Source organism: Bubalus kerabau, chromosome 1 (genome assembly GCF_029407905.1).
Source record: "Bubalus kerabau isolate K-KA32 ecotype Philippines breed swamp buffalo chromosome 1, PCC_UOA_SB_1v2, whole genome shotgun sequence".
Classification (NCBI taxonomy): domain Eukaryota; kingdom Metazoa; phylum Chordata; class Mammalia; order Artiodactyla; family Bovidae; genus Bubalus; species Bubalus kerabau.
The window spans coordinates 247,685,244-247,698,780 of NC_073624.1; the positions used below are offsets into that span (position 1 = coordinate 247,685,244).

Sequence of the window (13,537 nt, forward strand, 5' to 3'; positions counted from 1 at the left end):
TATAAATGTGAAATTAAATAAAAAGTATTAAAGATTTAAGACATCCAAGGGATTTGAGATTAATACTGAAATATAGTATGAATGTGAGAGTCGGACTATAAAGCTGAGCACAGAATTGTTTTTGAAATGTAGTGTTGGAGAAGACTCTTGAGAGTCCCTTGGACTGCAAGGAGATCCAACCAGTCCATCCTAAAGGAAGTCAGTCCTGGGTGTTCATTGGAAGGACTGATACTGAAGCTGAAATTCCAATACTTTGGCCACGTCATGCGAATAGCTGACTCATTGGAAAAGACCCCGATGCTGGGAAAGATTGAGGGCAGGAGGAGAAGGGGACGACAGAGGATGAGATGGCTGGATGGCATCACCGACTCGATGGACATGAGTCTGAGTGAACTCCGGGAGTTGGTGATGGACAGGGAGGCCTGGCGTGCTGCAGTTCATGGGGTTGCGAAGAGTCAGACATGACTGAGCGACTGAACTGAACTGATAGATAAAATATCTTCAGTTGGTGTTTGTTTGTTTTATATTAACTCCCATTTGGTGTTTGGTTAATATTTTAGTTAAATTGTGTGAAACAATGTGCTTTCTTTTTTACTTCCTGTGTGTTTAGCATGTGTGTAGTCTCATTCTCATGAGTCCACTTCAAAATTAGAATGCACCCCTCTTACCTCTCCATCTTTCCAGGATTTAGCAGAGTGTCTTGGCCTTTGTAGATTCGGAAAATATAATCTGTGAGATGGTTGGATTTGTCATATTTCAAACTATGGGTTATTAAAAGCATCAATTCCATGTTATCATTCCTAACCATGTAGTTTCTAAAATTTATTCCAAAAACGTACAAATTCTTTTTCTCCTTCTGTGTTTTTTGGGGTGAAATAGTACACTAGAAACTTTGAGTCATTTTTGATGTGGAAAAGAAAGCCTCACCCTGCAAGGAAGCCATGCAGGGAATCTGTAATAAGAACATAATAAACCACCTCATCCTGGCCTCTCAGCACCATGGCTCCTGATGACTTAGGATTCCTTCACAATCAAGTACAAATGAGTCTGTGTCTTTAAAAAATAAAGCCCATCTTTTATATGAGACAGTTTCTAGTTTATCAAAAGGCTGCATTAAGGTGTTTAATAAATCATGCTGCATACAACCCAGGGACAAGAAAGCACAAGTGCCTAAAATAAAATACATTAGGAGTACAAGAAAAACATAGATTCTTAGTATGATACTCTGAGCCCTTATAAATTAATCAGAAAATTTTATTAATTGTCTACCAAGTTTAAAGCAATGAAGAAACAAAAGGAAACGGGGGCAGTCTTTTTCCTGAATGTAATGTACAAGGCCTGGCTGCTAGGAAATTGAGTGCAAATCTTAGCATTTGAGTTTGACCACTTTTAATTTTTTTGTTGTTATGGTTTAGTAAGAAATGAATGAATACTCCCAACTACAAACACAACTTTGTCTTAAGGCAAACGGCACTCCTTGGGTGAGATATATTGCAAAATCAGCAGAGACTAATCCCAGTTTGTGCTTTCTTCAGCAAATAACCACTGTCCCACCTCATACCACTCTGGCTATGCCATTTCTTGCACCATCTCAGCCAGATTTCCAGAAGGCAGGTCTCAAAAATGTTTCAGAGACTGGTGCTTTGACAGTGAAGTGATGAGGGCCTTCGTACTCCTGACGTAAGGACTCTAGTTGATTCACTGATTAGGTCAGTCATGGAGTTTCCATGATCACTGGAAGGTGCTCAAATGACCCTTTGGCTCCTTGCTTGGTCTACATGAATCCAAGTCTGTTTTACAATTGCTTCTATTCCTGCAAGCAGAGGGGATGAACAGGTCAGAAGTTAGATGGACTTCAGTCAACAATGAAAGAGAAGTCTGGTACTGGCTGCTTTCTTTAGAACATTGTTGGTGTCCTAGCATGGGAGTGGACAGGGAGTGAATGCAACCAGGGGCTGGGGGAGTTAACAGAACAATGCATTCCTGTTTTTATCTTTTGCTGAGAGGACATCTCTTCAATCTCTCTTCAACTGAGAAACAGAGTCACTTCTTTGATTTAGGAGGCATTTATAATGTCAGCTGCCAGGCACTTTTTGTGTGTTTTTGTGTGTGAGTGCGTGCATGTGCACATGTGCTAAGCATTTGGAATGGCCTGGTGGACTACTCCAAGGAACAAGCATTAGATGGAAGAATTTGTTTTGGCTTTGGCGTTAAACTGAACAGACCCTAGATACCCAGCTCTGCAATTTGAGATAGGTTACCACTAAGAACGTTGGTTTAAAATGAAAATAATATCTATGCCTCAGTGTGGAGACCAGTTGCCACTGTACCTGGCACAGAACAGAAACTCAGTGAATTGTTTCCTTTAATTTTCTTCAAAAAACTTCCAATCATGCAGTGTCCTGACCTCAACTCTGCATCGCTGGTCCTCTAGAGACATGAATTATACCTATGGGTTTAGATCTTTGCAGACTCCAGGACTCAGTTTGTTTCTGAAAGAGATGCAAGGAGGCAAAAGTTGGTCAGCTCACTATCAAATCAACAATGCTACTAATTCTACTCTGAGTTACTAAACCATAGCTAAGCTTCTTCTTCTCTCTTGTGATCAGGATACAGCCTTGCACCTTACCTGTCTTCTTTCTCCACTCCTCTGTTTATCTTGATTCTTTAATCCAGAGCTCATATTTTCACTAAGAAGTTGAACAGATATTTGTGACGGCCCTGTACTCTCTAAGACTGAAATATAGTTCCCCAATCCTCATTTATATATTTCTCACAGCCCAGAATCTTGTGGCTCAGAAGTCTTGGGCGTCTTCTTAGCTTAGACTTCTTGCCTACTGCTATTCTACCTTCTGTTGTCATCTCTATCAGCTATCTGTAGACACTGCCCACTGCAATTTGATCCATCCTGAATTTAAACAAGAACCTTTTTAATATAGGCAATCTGAGAAGACAGATCATCTACACTTTACAGACATAATAATACAAGACAAGCCATAACAAGAACACATAGTCAAACCTCGGAATAGTCTAACTCTGTGCTATCTTTCACCAGGTGCATCCTTTTCCTTACTAAGTCACGCTGTTTCTACGTAGGATTCTTTTAAATTCACTGTCCTCTTTCCATTTTATTTGCTACTTCATTTCTGGCTCCTTTTCCCTCACACCTGGACTATCACAAAACCTACTCCATGGGCTGTCTGCCGACAATCACTCTTCTTGATTTATCTTTTTAAAATCCAGATATGATCACATTATCCTTCTGGCCATGTCTTGTAAAACAAAACAGTTCCTAAGCAGGGGATTGAAGGCCCTTTAAAATCTAGCCTAAGCAACCTTTTGGGTCTCTGTCTCTGTCTTTCCCACTTTGCATTACTCATTTTTCCTTAAACACACCATATGGTGTCATTCTGTTGTGCCTTCTCCCCTGATCTGGTACTTAGAAAAATCCTACTTATTCTCTGCACTCTTGCCCTATTTTAAATCACACATCTGGTTGCTTTACTCTTCCAGCTTGGTTTCTCAGTGGCTCCACATTTTATAATCCTGAGTAGAAAAAAACTCTAAAGGGTAAACTTGTTATACTTCTTACCCAAAGGCTGTGTTCAACTTGCCTCAGCCTGACTAAACTCAAGAGACTCTCCCCACTTCCACAACAGCCCCAGCTTCAACATCCTCATACATACAATGATATTTCAAGTCTCCATGCCTTTCCACATGCTGAGCCACAAATGAACTTCACTCAGGCCATCTGGCAGTTTCACCTTATTCTTCAGGTCTCAGTAAGACTTGTCTTTTCCTTGTGAAGCCATTCCTCACCTGCCCAAGCAGGTGCCTGACTCCCTGTTGCCCTCATTCCATATGTCTATTGCTGCCCTTACCTCCCTGTTAATTATTTTTTTAGTCTGTCTGTCCTTCCAGACTGTGAACTTTTAAAGTGGAAACATTAGGTTTTATTTGTTTGTGATCACCTAGCATTTAGCACACTGCCTAATTCATAATAGGTATCAAATACATTTTATAAAATAAATGGAAAATAGTTATTTCTATGGAACCTTTCTTATTTTCTTTTGTATAATTAATTGTTCATTTGCCCAAATCCCATAGTATCAGTGTGCCAAGGACTTAGAATCAGGCTTCTGGATTCAAGTTACTAATCTTTCTTTTACTAATTAACTTTTGAAGTTGTTAATCCTCAGTTTCCTCATCTCTGAATAATGTATATCTATGATCTAGGCTATTTGTTGAACAGGGTAATACTACATAGTTATCAGTTAGCAAATCTCAGATACTGTAAATTTTGCTAACCAAAATGATGGATGGTGGTAGTAGTTACTTTATTAACTTATATTCATTCCATGTGCTTTGTCCTGCAGCTCATGGCTACTTGAGGGCTGCTACAGTTTATATTCTCCTTTGTATTCATAGAATCTAGAATCTGTTTATAGGCTATAGATATATATTAGAAATGAAATATGGGCACAAAATATAAGAATAAAATTCATTCTAAGTGTATATAAAACACAAAGAGTACTAACTATTTAGAAGACCATTGGAAGACCTAACCAGATCTAGAAAACAAAACAATTTGACTGATGAAAATATTAATATATTCTATGAATATATATAGGACAGGGGTATATTAAAGAGGTATAAAAACTCAAACTGTTTGAAGTTCAGATACTGAAACCTGTATTGACTAAAGGAAGGATTCCGTTGTGCCCAGTTATGATCAAATATAGAGTAAAAAATATGTTGACTAGCTTTAGAATTGTAGGGAATATCACTTATTAGAAACTGGGATCTTGGATCAAAATGCAAAATTTGGGGTGTGTAACTTTGACTGTGCCAGTGAATCAAAAGGAGTCAGTATAGCTCTGCTCCTTAGCTCAGAAGCACTCTTCTAAGCCCTTGGGATGAATTTGTACATCTTTAGTCAGAAGACCTATATCATCTGCCAAAACAAGATTTCCTAGGTTTACTTCTAAATATAGCTTTAGTTTGGGTAATTTGCTATAATCAATTTTGAAGAACATTTAAACTCAATTTAATGTTTATTTTCTTTGCCAATTCTTGGCGCCTGCATATATGATGACTCTCATTCAAACTAGAAGATTACACACCTATTAAATATGTACATGCAAGTGAAATCACCGTACATCATATAAGCACAAATTTAACTCTAGAAGATGTATTGCTTTCACTGATGCATTTATTCATTTGCCGAGAGATTTTTTAAAGTATGCATGTATTAAATATAACATTTAGAGAGCTTCACTTTGAAAATTCCTTAATTTCTGAACAAAATAGTGCAATTATGAAAATTTCACTAATCTTATATTTACCGTTGCTGGTACATTTTATACTCAGCTTTGAGATTGTACTAGCTTTATGAAGGCCATATTTATTTATGAAATTGTTCACCAGTTGGGTGTTTACTGATATAGGACTGTAATTATTTTATGTTTGCCAATAGTCTTATTGTTAGCAAATTTGACAAAGGTAATTTTCTGCCAAAGAATAGAAATACCAGTTGTAAAGAGCTTCTTTTCTAACCACTTGCCATTTACAGTGAGATATTAGGACCAAGATTACAAAGCCGAGGCTATGGACACCTCACTAGAATGGGCAGGAATAAGACTTCACCTAAGCAGGAGCCCTGAAAGTGGATGGCCAAAGGAGAACTGAGAGATGGTTGAGAATTTTCAGTCTCCAAAGACTAAGTTTAATGAAAGAGATGGCTAGAAGTCATGTTCTCATGACAGGGACCAACTGGGGCATCTAAAACAAACAAGGGACAAAGAGCACATTCAGATAGAAACACACACTGGGAAAAAGAACATGGAGAAGGCAATGGCACACCACTCCAGTGCTCTTGCCTGGAAAATCCCATGGATGGAGGAGCCTGGTAGGCTGCAGTCCATGAGGTCACTAGGAGTCGGACACAACTGAGCGACTTCACTTTCACTTTTCACTTTCATGCATTGGAGAAGGCAATGGCAACCCACTCCAGTGTTCTTGCCTGGAGAATCCCAGGGATGGGGGAGCCTGGTGGGCTGCCATCTATGGGGTCGCACAGAGTTGAACACGACTGAAGCGACTTAGCAGCAGCAGCAGCAGCAGCATGAAAGCAAAGCCTTGTATCAAGTTTGCACACTAGAGGGCAGAGTGCAAGATCTCACTAACAGATACCGTTGGGTGATAGGTTTGATTTTTTGTTTTAAGTAGAGATTAAAAAATGCAACAGGAGAGGACAACCCACTCTAGTATTTTTGCCTGGAAAATTCTATGGTCAAAGACGCCTGGTGGGCTACAATGCAGGGGATGGGGGTCACAAAGAGTTGGACACGACTGAGTGACTGAGCATGCATGCCGAGATTAAAATTTAAATTATCAACTAAAGTTTAAAAATTAGAGATATAACATAAAACTCTCATCTCTGACTTCTATTTATGACTCATATGGTCTTAAAGATCCTATGTAAGCTCTTGTGGACTCAGCATTCCTTATCTCTTAAGATGACCACATATTCAAGTGTGTCCCCTTTTATAACTGCTATCTTAATGTAATTGTTAATAACACTCTTTTTCACTTCAAACTGTTCTGGGTTGAAAGAGACATTTACTACTCTTTTCTATCAGGAGTTACACAGCACCATGGTCTCCTTAGCCTTCCATGCCCAGCCCACTTGAGATGTTAGCTTTATATACTTTGCTTCCAGAGCGTTTGTGTTTATGACTCTTATTCTTAGATTCAACAGTTCAACAATTTGGAGGCACAAGTTGGAAAGTTATTGAAAGGCACAATCATTTTTAAAAATATTTTTCTAGGCATATAGTTGATTTACAATGTTGTGATGGTTCCTGGTGTACAGCAAAGTGAATCTGTTATACATATACATATATCAACTCTTTTTAGATTCTTTTTTCCAGATAAGCCATTACATTACTTTATTGAGTAGAGTTCCCTGAGCTATACCATAGGTTCTTACTATTTATTTATTTTATATACAGTAGTGTGTATATGTCGATCCTGATCTCCTAATTTATCCCTCCTCCTCTCCCTCCATCCCAGCCCGGTAGCTCAAACAATAAAAAACTTGTCTGCAGTGTGGGAGACCCAGGTTTGACTCCTGGGTTGGGAAGATCCCCTGGAGAAAGGAATGGGAACCCATTCCAGTATTCTTGCCTGGAGAATTTCATGGAAGAGGCACCTGGTGGGCCACAGTCCGTAGGATGGCAAAGAGCAGGACACGACTGAGCGACTGACACTGTCCCTTACCCCCTGGTAGCCATAAGTCTGTTTTCTACATCTGTAATTCTATTTCTGTTTTGTAGAAATGTTCATTTATAACCTTTTTCGAGATTCCACATATAAGCAATATCATATGACATTAAGACACAACCATTTTCAGGATTGACAAATTGTAGGTCCAGAGAAGCAGGTTGAATTTTAGAATAAAACAAAGCAGTGATAAAATGGACCTTATTTCATTATCCTGTGGCTCCCGAAGGTGACATGGAGGAAGCTGGGGCTCCATAAGCCACACCTGGCCTGCACGCCTTTGTTATTTGACTTATATAACCTGTTTTCAAGTTACTTAAATGAGGACATTTCACATTTAAACTCTGATTTCTAGCTTCTCTTGAAAAACTGGAAGGTCTAGCACTTTGAGGCCCATACGTTCAAAATGGCAGCTGAGGACAGGGCTCTTAGGAGTCTCTTCACCTCTTTAGAGGGGGCCTACCTTCTCCCAGTGACCACGGTGCACATACATGATCCATTCATTTGCTGCACCTGCCTGATTGCTCTAGGTCCAAGTTTTCATCTTCCGAGTAGAGGTAGGTATCAATCCCTATGTGTCACATCCAGACTCAAAATAATTGTTTAAAACCTGATTGAAACAGAGGGGTAGGGATGGAAGTAAATAGGAGCACTTGTCAAGCCCACTCTTGCAGGCCATTAGGGATGCTATTCTACTTTTGATAGTAGAGATGACACATTAACTACCAAGAAGATGATGTAATAATAAGATTGTGTGTGCGTATGCGTGTGTGTGCGTGCTCGGTCACTCATTTTTGACACTTTGTGACCCATGAACTATAGCCCACCAGTCTTATCTGTCCATGGGATTCTCCAGTCAAGAATCCTGGAGTGGCTTGCTATGTCCTTCTCGAGGGGATATTCCTGACCCAGGGATTGAACTTCTGTCTTCTGTGTCTCTTGCATTGAAGGTGGTTTGTTTACCACTGAGCCACTGGGGAAGCTCAATAATAAGATTACTTTAAAAGCACTATCACTTTTCTCTATTTGATTTTATAATATGCTGCGACATGAATATTACCTTGTCTCTTACAGAGATGCTCAGGGTAAGTTCTATGATTTGTGGCCCTTTCATAGAAATAAGAAGTCATTGTTGAGCCAACTACAAAGCCCAAGCTATTTAGCATCTTGCTTAGAGGAGTTTCTACCTTACATAAAGTATCGGAGTGATTTGCACAATCTGGAATTTCTTTATTATGGATTCTTTCTTTTTCTTACGTAGAATTTAGGTACAATATTCTATCCAATCCTCTGAACAGTTCTACTCTACAGCACTGAAACGCTGCATGGTGGTCCTGAGGAAATTAAACCCTGGCTTTCCCTGTTTCCTCACACCTAACTCACTCTAGAGACTTCCCATTGCTGCTTCACTGGCACAAGCCAAAGGCAGTGAAGTGAAATTCACAGACAGCCCCTAACACATTGCTTTTAAAGCTACATTTACTCACCTCGACACAGTCTGTCATCAAACCACCTCCAGCTTGGATTGCACCATTATTTCCTTGAAATCGGTGTCACATCCTATGGTCCATAATTAGTTAAGCTATTTTCTATGCTCCTCAAGTTCATTTTTATAGAATTAATAACATAGTTACTTGCACTCTGGATGAAGACAAGTACAGTGTTGATCATGTATGCAACCTATAAGTAAATGTCATAGCATTTACTACCAGCTTGCCATACCACTTGCCATATCACTGTGATGCCCACAGTGAAATTAAATGGCCCATAGCTTCTAATAGGCAGAACAACTGGAGCATCATTTGTTTTTCCTAAGTTCATGATTTCCCAAGTTCAAGATTGTGTTTTTCTTGATTCTTATATGAACCTTCAAATTGTATTTTGAAGAAAAATCATTCAAGAGAAAGAATGGAAACATCTTGGCAATCTTTAGAATTAATACTATATCCTTGCTCGGGGAAATCATTTCAATTTCTATTCGTACCAGGTTCTCCAGTAGAGCACGCTGGCGTCGTCTCCCCAGAGTCTGTCCCACCACTGTTGTGTTTTGCAAGAGCATCGGTTCTTGGTGTGATGGACCCTGTCTCCTCCTGCGTGTGCACCCTCATTGCTACAAATTGACCGAAGCAGTCCTATCCCTCTAGCTCAGACATTAGTTCTACAATGGGCATGCCTTCCACGTTGCTTTAAATAGAGTGAAATAAACATGTTTTAGGCAGTTTGGGGTACAAAGATGTGATTTTCTTTATGTTGTGCTTTAAGAACATAACATATACCCCTGGTGTAGTAATTGCTGGTGGAATTGATAATCAGAAAGAATCCACCTGCAATGTAAGGGATACAGGAGATGCAGGTTCAAGCCTTGGGTCAGTGAGTTAGGTGTGAGAGTCAGAATGTTCCCCTGGAGGAGGGTATTCTTGCCTGGAGAATTCCAAGGACAGAGGAGCCTGACAGACCAAAGAGTCGGACATGATTGAAGAGACTTAGTATACATGTAGAATTAAGAGAGAATGTAAACCACCAGATCACACCATACCTGAAGCCCTGTATTAACCACCATATAACTCCTTAAGTATATGAGCTAGTAATTTCTTTACTGAACACTTCACTGTTACATTTTCTAAAAGTAAAGATATATTGTATTCGCATCAAAAATACAGAGTGCCAATGGAGTGCTATAAGCACAATATTAAGTACAGTCCCAACTACAGGAATTTTTAGTCAGAATTTTCTGTTATCCTTTTTATCAATCCATTAATTTATATCCTAATGTTTAAATAATACATTGGCCTTTTAGTATTTCTAATGTTAGAGAAAAGAAAAAAAGCAAGATGAAAGCTTTCACTTTGGACCATTAGCTTTCAAACATTGCTGTAGACAATGATTACTTGTATGGCTTATTAAAAATATAGATAACCAGGAATGCTCCAGATGTATGTAACCAGAAACTGAGGAGGAAAAGTCCAGGCATTTGTTTTTCTCAGGGAATAACAGGTAATTTTGAGTTGCATAAAAGTTTGAACATCTCTGTTGTAAGTTTACTGTATAACACCAGGATTTTATAAAAGGTATTTGATTGTGTTATATTGTAAGTTTGAAACCCTGATTGCTGTTTGTGGTATATTACTATAACTTCATCAGGGAGAAATCATACCTTTCTTTTCCTATGCTGCTAAGTCACTTCAGTCGTGTCCGACTCTGTGCGACCCCATAGACGGCAGCCCACCAGGCTCCCCCGTCCCTGGGATTCTCCAGGCAAGAACACTGGAGTGGGTTGCCATTTCCTTCTCCAATGCATGAAAGTGGAAAGTGAAAATGAAAGTGAAGTCGCTCAGTCGTGTCCGACTCTTAGCGACCCCATGGACTGCAGCCTACCAGGCTCCTCTGTCCATGGGATTTTCCAGGCAAAAGTACTGGAGTGGGGTGCCATTGCCTTCTCCATCAATAAATATATGTTAACTACATTAACTTTTATGTCAAGCGAGGATGCTCCCAGTTTTCACACAGTTAGCCTGAGAAAAAGTATTTACCAAGGAATATATGTGTCTCATGTATGGAATCCAGCTGACATGGAAGAGGTTGACGACATTTTAATATATCCAATCTCAGTGATTTTATTTTTTGGAAATAAATCTGAGTTAGTCAAAACCACTTCACCAGGGAATGTATGAAGATCACTTAGTGATAAAACCCAGGATGAAAATATTCATCACACAACTCTTGTCAAAGTGACTTTTGAATTGATCATCATAATTTTTGCTACTTTCAAATGAAGTCTAACCAGTTAACAAAAAAGTGAGTGATTTCCTTAACTAAAGAGTTTAGATTTAATGATGAAAAGTACAGGTTAGAAAAATGGATTTATGATTCTAACCTCAGAAATGTATCACTGTTATTAAATTGCTCACTGAGCACATCACCACCATATTTAGTATATATTCAAAATCTTTGACAATATTTAAAATAGCTAGATTTTCCTGTACACATTTATTCAGAAGGGGAAACAGATAATTTAAGCATCAACAAATATATCAAATGTTTCATTGATAAATCCTCCCTTTAGGTGGAAGGGAGGAATGAAGGCTATTATTTCAGATGTCCTTCTCTTTAAAAATCAGAACTATTTGAGCATATTTTTACTATAAATAATGTTGAATAGTTGGTAACCTTTCAGAAATGATTACAGTCAAGCTTCTTAGAAGAATCCTTCTCAGTGAATTTAACATAGAATACAGTATCAACATTTGAAAAAAATATATATATATATGTATATATATATTAAGTCTAAATTATATATGTGTGTGTGTGTGTGCATCCACAAGATCATATGCAGGTAGTGATATATACAGATACACACTCACACACACACACATAAAAGTTTATATAAAGCCAGAAAGTTGAACTTGTTCTGGTATCTAGGGAAATGTCTAAAAACTGACACCACAGCTCCTGGGACAGGTACAACCACAAAGCTAGAAACCTTTTATCTTTCTGTGGGAATGTCGGCACTGCTTCCAAAGAATCCTTTTGTAAACATCCTCCTAGATGAGTTAGTAATACCAGATGAGACGTGAATACACCTAGCAGTACCACATGAGAGAAGGTGGCAATTTGTCTCCCCTTCTTTCTGCTGCAGAGATAAAGAAGAGCTTAAATCAATTCACTCAAGCGTATGAGGAGGGGAAAATTTAGTTTCACACCTAAAGCAATCAGATTATTATACTGTCTTGTACCACTCCACCACAGAAAACAAATTTTTGTTTTCAAATTGAAAAAATTGCAAAAGTGAAATCCTCTCCATCTCATCTCTTTCTGCACACACACACAGGCACATGCGCACACACTAAACACACACACACACTCACACACAGAGTGATTGCCCATGAAATTTCCTTTGAAATTATTGTACAGATTCTCATTCCAGCAGAATTTTGAAAGTAAATGGGCCCAGACAATTGTCAGAAGCTTGAATCTGACTCATAACCATGTTTCACATTTAAGGGACCCAAGACTCCAAGATTTCTGCCTTGCATTTATGGTGAATGTGAATTACAACTGAGTCGAAATAGTCTTTTTCTTGGCCTCTTGTAATATATATTCTGAGTAGGAAAGATGGAATAGGTCATTATTCAGAACAATTTACTCCTAGATGATTGATCAAAGGAATTGCCAGTGAGCAATCACTCATTCTCTGCCAAGATGGGCAGCATGTGGAATATAGGCTGACAAGAAAGTGTGAAGTGACATTTGTGCCCTGCCAATGCCACCATCATCATGCAGTGATCCTTTCTCATTTTCTTACAGTGGTCATGGACACTGAGCACAAAGAATAAATGACTTGAGAGAAATGAAAAACCTTGTTGTCAGAGTACAAAAGCTGGAACAGGATGCATAAGACAAATAATAATGCATTCATTCTGTTGGGGCAACAAAAAAGCAATGACTCCAAAGGCTTGAGATATCCTCACAAGATTAGGAGGTTAAAGACAATGAGATCAAAGCCAAAAGTGCCGAGAAGCACACCAAAAATGTAGATAATTTTATGACAGAAAAGACCTCATCCAAGCTAACCTTGAGTCCCCATTCTATATGAAGAACAACTTTTAGATCAGCCATCAGCTAGAAGCAACTGTTCAAATCCCAGCTGGGTAGATGGCATAGTCCCTTTCTGCCATATTAGATAAATTGACTTTGACATGGTATTTGGGCCTTTGGGGAAAGACCTTAAAACCACATCTGTTTTATTTATTTTAAAGATCCCACTGGAGCTTTTAAAAGAGTAGGCATTTATCCTGAGGCAATTGGGGTAGCATGAGAGGACTCAAGGCTGATCACCATAGGCCTGTTGACACTCACATTGTAACAATGGCTGATACTGTTCACCATCCCCACCACCGGCTGCCGCTGTCTTAGCAAGCTTAAATTAAAAAAAAAAAAAAAAGGCAACAAAAGCAAGCAGACAGAAAAAAGAATTGAGAGTAAGGCTTCTGAGATAAGAGAAAAGTGACCAAAATAAAACCAAACCTATTATGCCCATTGCTTTGTGTCTCATTTTCTTGACTGCAGAATTGAACTTGTAAACCAGGCTTCACAGGAGAGAAACAAAGGGAAGTTTCAGAGACTCAGTGTGCCCACTACTCATGTGGTTTTCATCTTGCCCTCACTTCCTCTGCTGAGGTAGATAGTAGCCAATACATGTTTTAACCCAAGTGGAGCTCTGAGGAGCGGTGGCACTTACAGGACACAGCTAATA

At 38.9% G+C, this 13,537-nt stretch overlaps 1 long non-coding RNA gene across 1 annotated transcript in view; it reads left to right on the forward strand.

Annotated features, from left to right (window-relative positions):
- LOC129637952 (uncharacterized) overlaps window positions 1-9,516 on the forward strand; it is a 478,487-nt gene extending 468,971 nt beyond the window's left edge. Inside the window, exon 6 of the long non-coding RNA XR_008707641.1 lies at window positions 9,272-9,516. This is a non-coding gene — a long non-coding RNA (uncharacterized LOC129637952). The remainder of the gene's footprint in view (window positions 1-9,271) is intronic.
- Window positions 9,517-13,537: the final 4,021 nt, after the last annotated feature.